Source organism: Gopherus flavomarginatus, chromosome 2, assembly GCF_025201925.1.
Source record: "Gopherus flavomarginatus isolate rGopFla2 chromosome 2, rGopFla2.mat.asm, whole genome shotgun sequence".
NCBI lineage: Eukaryota > Metazoa > Chordata > Testudines > Testudinidae > Gopherus > Gopherus flavomarginatus.
In genome coordinates, this window is record NC_066618.1 from 274349243 (window position 1) to 274355242 (window position 6000).

The following is a 6000-nucleotide window of genomic DNA, read 5'->3' on the forward strand; positions in this document are numbered from 1 at the left end:
CACCCCCATACACTTTTGTTGCTGATCTCCCCAACCCCTCGATCTGTTCTTCCCACCCACCCCCCATCTCTCTTCCCCCCCCCTTACCTGTTGATTAATCGGCAATAATAATCTCAGCAGCCTGAAAGATGGTGGAGCTGTGGTTTGAGCCATGAACCGTCTTCTGTTGTTTGCAGAGTTGATCTTGGATTATTTGGGGGGAGCAAAGGGGGGAGAGAAAGAAAGAGAGTGGGGGAGAGGTTCTCCTGCCTTTCCCCCTCTCCCCCTTACCCCCCTCTTTATAGGGAGAGAGAGAGAGAAAGGGAAAGAGAGCAGGGACCTGGATGTGCCTGGTGTGTTTATAAAAGAGGGGAGAGAGAGAGAGAGAGAGAGAGGAGAGAGCCTGGGTCTGGCGGAACAACAAGCCCCCAAAGGAGGAGAGGAGGCGGCTTTAGATTGCAGGAAGATCAGCTCTTTATCAGAAATGTTATCGCTTGTCAGGACCTCAGTCTCCGAGCATTACGTCAGTTTCAAGACACCAACACTATTAATATCAAAGGAGCCTTAGCAGAGAAAAGCGCCACCCCAGACTGAGAGCCCTTAAAGAGACAGTACAGGCGTCCCCACAGTGCTGCTCTGATCAGCCTCCTCCTCCAGCCAGGCAGCAGCAACCACTGGGGAATAGGCGGCTTTGGAATAGACCAAGTCATTCAAAAAAATTTTTTTTAAGTAAATTAAATTAACCTTTATGCGGGATGCTCTAGTGCCGGGAGCTTCACTGAGGAATGGACTCAGCCAGACAGATCACATCCTTGGGAAAGTTTGAGAGGGAAATAGGTTCTCTGATCGTCCTGATTCTTAATAGTTATTTATTAATAATTATTTGTTAATGCTGCTGGTATTTCTCAGCTTTTCTAAAACTGCACAAGATTTGTGCCCGAATGTGCTATGCAAAGGCATCTGTAGCTCTCAACGTTTTCCTTTCATTTAGATCCAGTACAAAGGAAGAGAAAAACAACTGGAACTTTTTCTAAGTTGGGAGGTGGGGGGAAATAGTAGGAGGCATGATAGTGGAGTCCCCTGATTTGTGAAAAGGGCAACTCACTTAGTGGGATCAGTTTCTAACAACAGCCTTCATTAATATTATTCATTATTATTATTTTATTTGTATAGAACTGACAATACCACACTGTCCAAAGCACAAAATATATAGTCCATGCCCCCAAGATCTTACAATTTAAGTAACGCAAACACAAAGTAGGCAAGATTTACTGAGAAGTCTAGACTAGTTTATTATTATTACAATATTATATTATTTCTCAGTTTTCAAATTAATACAAACCATTATTGGTTCTCTGTGCTACCAGACACAGGACAATCCCAACACTCTCTTCAGAAAGTTCTTCACACTTTTCTATGTCTATACAGAATCTTTTAAATTAAAAAGTCAGATTTTCCCCATACCATGAATTGCCAGAAGTCTGCTTATGATTGAATGGAAAAAAAAAGGCAAAGAAGAAACAATGCATAAATGGTTCCTGTTAAAGGATTTTAAATCCCACATAGAGTAGGCATTAAAAACTATGTAAACATTTGTTGGGCTTTTAGACACAATTTTCTGCAATTAGGTGACTTTATATGGCATGTTTTTCCTTCTATGCCAGTCATTTCAACTAATTTCATACTAAAATATACACATTCTGGATTTTTGCAAATAACAATACATCTAATTCAAGTGAGAAAGTGAAAAAAAAGTTGTATCATTAAAATATTAGTTACATATTAAGTTATTTCCCACAAAATGTGTTTCACATATCATATTTACCTTACAATTTTATTTTTGGGGAAAAACTTCAGTATAAAACAAAAAAAATTCAAAGATACAAACTGAGGTAAAGTAAAAATCCTACTGTAAAGTGTATGCCATTTTCATCCACTTTTCTGGACTTATACATACTTCATTTATGTTTAGTATAATATAATAGCAGATTTGTAAAGTAATTGCTCATGTAAATCACCTAGTAACACATTTCCCCCTTAAGTTCTTTTGTAGGGTTGCCTGAAAAGGCACTTTATGCATAGAAAAACAATAATTCATGTATAAGAGGTGAACTTGTCAAGCTGAAAAGGATAAGTAAAATATAGTTCCACGATGAAGCATCCTGTACCTCCCTGGAAAGAAGAGAAGAGAACTGAAATATTATGTGTGGGATTTACCGTATCCCCATCAGCAGAAATTCATTTTGGAACAGTTATATTTTTATACAGAATGCAAAGAAAAGTAATTGCAAAATCTTCAGGAAAATTTAAGTCTGTTACTAATAACTACCTATGTACGCTCGTGCCAGAGCAATTTACTGTAGCATATCACTAATGTGCACAGTAAAAGTGCTTTCTGGGGAGGCAGATTTTCACTTTTTTAAAAAAAAAAGCTGCAAATATAACTGCTGAACTTTAATCAAAGAGGTAAGGTATAGAATCATTTTCTCAAACTTTTGCTCATTATATACTATGCTGAGAAATAATCAATCCATTCAGTGTAACTTAAATTTGTTCTCAGGTCTACGTAATTTAGATTTTTTTTACTAAATTGACTAGTCTTTTTGATCTGATCAGTCCAGTATATAAAAGGTTAAAACAAGCAGGTACTTGGCTGATAATTTGGCTAAATATCCTATAAGCTGGGTTTGAATGGAAAATATTTAAACAAGGGTTATTTCCCTTTTGCTTCTCTGCTCTATTGTGGCTTATTCAATTAATGGTTTTTATTTTAAAAGGAGAAATGATAACACACACGCACGCACAACACCTTCAGCCCTATCCCTGCTCATAAGGTATGTGAATGCAACTTTTCCCTGACTTTAAACTACAAGAGATAAAACATTTAAAAGTTTGGTAACAATGAAAGAACATTCTTCAACAAGTGCAAACCTTTAAGATTATATACACAGCTTTTTTCACCTGTAGAAAACCTCACTAGAAAAATAAGGATGTTCATTTTTAAATCATGTGAAATGGTACAGAATGGCATGTAAAGGTGTACTGTATTTTTAGAATGAAATAGTAAATGCACAGGTCATAAACTGCTAGAATAACAAATTGCCTTTTCATTATTTAAAACAGGAAGCTTTAGTGAAACACTGTATTGCACAGAAAAGTGCTACAGTATCTTGTAAAATAAGACTTGCATGAAACATTCTGCATTTCAAGTTAAAATAAAGCAGATCACGATGTCAGTATCAATCTGTTTATATTAACCAAGATCTGTAGAGAACTTAATAAAAGCAAAAATATTTTCATAAACTTTTTGAAGCAAATTATTTATTTATGAAATAATTTACAAAGAAAAATTTTACCTCATGCTTTAGATACATTGCATATGCTCATGATTGACACAATATGTTCAGGCTCAAAGGCTCATATAGCATTATTTTATCCTAGGAGGAATATTTCAAAACAACCAACTAATTCATGAGGTCATATAGTAATTGTTTCGCAGTTGTTTTTAATATAGAAAATAAGTTATGTATATTGTTTTCCTTCAAATATTTGTTGATTTTGTTGTTATAATCCTTCGACATTGACATGGCACAAATTGCATTAGAGGAAATATTGAAGATTTGTTTTCATTTATTATCTTCTGCTGTCAAGCATATGCAAAACCATTTAAAGCAACTTTTATTTTGTGTTATTTGAAACCTACATTCTATGTGACAATAGGTAGTTGTTGAAATAAAAAGTCTAGCTTTCTGTGAGATATAAGAACTGAAGCAGAAATGAAGGAAAAATAGCAAAGCAAGAAAATTTAGAGAATGTGCTGTTGTCACATAAGAAGCATGAACAAAGTAATTTCCAAATAAACCTCAATTTTTTACACTCAAGCACATTCTCCACTGAGGGAAAATAGAAAGACCAGTCACAGTAGCTTCTTGAAGGACAAAAGAGTATAAAAGCAATTATTTATCAAGATGACATAACATGCCACTTATTCCTTTAATAAATTTAATGCAGTTTTTCTTTTCTTGTAGTTTATTCTGTGTAGATACAAAGAGGGATTACCAGTTAAGCACAAGCATAGTTGTTTTACAATTTCAGCCTTTTAGTGCATAACTAACTTACTTAAAATACAAGAGCCTATAATCACAATGATTCTACCTGATGGAACATGCATTTTAGAAATATAATCCAACTGTTTACCCTAACACATCATAAATTGCAATTCTTTATAAAAATCTCAGAGATTGACATACATTGCTCTTAAATGCCTGCTGCTTTAGCACACATCATCAAGAAGGTATTTCTGTATTATTCTCCCTCTAGTTAGCAGTATATCACATGAATTCTAAAGTCCATTCACTTTTACTGTCTTCAGTAATGAACATTTTGAGAAACATTATCTTTGGAGACTGGGGAAGTTCAGTGAGAGTTTCTTGGGAATATAAACACCGTAATTTACAGAATTTCTGCATACCTACTTCATTTCTTTTCACGACTTTTGTTACATGGAATCCTAGCATCTCATGAGGGAAGTTCTATCCTTTTTTTACATAGGTAATGAGTCAAGTTTCTAAACTCCAATTGTACACTAAAGCAAAGACAAAACCATCACTGATTTCAAAAGGAACAGTATTGGGGACCATAATTATATAGTTGAAATGCTTCTGAAAAGAGTCTGTGATAGATGGGATAGCACTAGGGATAGCCAATGAAGCATCCTACAATAGAAGCATGAGAATAAAATGGCATGATCCCAGATTCAACAAAACTTTTCTAAGAGGACTGGATATCTGGTAAAGGGAAATGGAGCCTTTCACTTGTGTGTCACCATTTTAGTACAGGTCAAGCCAGTAGTGATGGAAAATCATTAACATCTGGAGGATGTTTGGTGGCCTTGTACATTGCATAGTAGAAAAATGTCCACCTCAATACACGACCACCACGGCTGGCCTGGTCATCACCTGAATACATCATCTCTCTTGTCAGCAGTCTCAGTGGAGATACCATGGATTATAAAGCATGAAGACCCAACTACCCTTTCATCCCTACAAATGGTTCCTCCAAATCAAGGATGAGGAACATTGTCTGGGCAATATGGAGTACTGCTGCTATCCAGGCATCTATATAGGTAGGTAGGTAGGTATTCCTAAAATTATCACTTTCCACTATTGTGAAATCTACTGAACAATTAAACTAGAAACCCCAAACTCCTCAAAATCATTTACATATAATAATACTCACAATTATATAGATTTTGATTAAAAAAACTCCACAGCAGAAGGGTGCTCAGCTGAGGCTCTCTGTGAGCCCTTGACACATATATAATAGTTTATATCTATTAATATATCAATTAAAGAAACAGCAGCACTTTTCCTTCCCATAACTCAACCAAACACTGAACTAATCATTGGTCAGCAGCCCAAAACAATTGGAGCCCCTTCCCTTCTGCCATCATTTCCCACCAGATAGAAACCCTACCCCCAGCTGCCTCAGCCTCTGCTCCCTGTACCCATTCCAATATATGGATGTTGCTGCATATCTAAAAGGTTAAAACAGGGCTGTTCAAAATCCATTTAAATAATTGGAAAGACTCCTGCTGACTTCAGTGAGCTATAGCTCAAGCCTCTATACATATACATTTTCACCTTCCTTATGAAGGTTCTCTGATACAAAGGTAAAGTGTTGCTATACTAAATCTCACTACAATTGCTCCAAATATAAAGTCACCACTCCATACAATCAAAGTGTTTGGCTCCCACTGAGCCATAAATACAGCTACTTTTTTCCAAGCTATAGTATATCCTACACTTTTCCTTCATTTTATTTCTTGTAAATAGATTTTCCATCTAAGACGGCTCACCCGATCCAACTCTTACTTTATTTTAATGTAAAAAGCAATGTGGTAGACTCTAAGCAGCACATTTTTATTACAGTAAAAATTTATTTACAAAGCTTGTGATGTGAGAGCTCTGTCTAAGTTTAGGAAAGAGAAACATCTTTCAGATACATGTATTTCACCTTGCA

The 6000-nt window shown here is 35.7% G+C and overlaps 1 protein-coding gene across 2 annotated transcripts in view; it reads right to left on the bottom strand.

Moving 5' to 3' along the window:
* Window positions 1-553, bottom strand: part of TRPS1 (transcriptional repressor GATA binding 1) — a 270081-nt gene extending 269528 nt beyond the window's left edge. For both annotated transcript variants that reach the window (XM_050940600.1, XM_050940596.1), the window contains exon 1: window positions 88-553. The gene's annotated coding sequence lies outside the window, so the exon portion shown is untranslated. The remainder of the gene's footprint in view (window positions 1-87) is intronic.
* Between the last annotated feature and the right edge of the window lie 5447 nt (window positions 554-6000).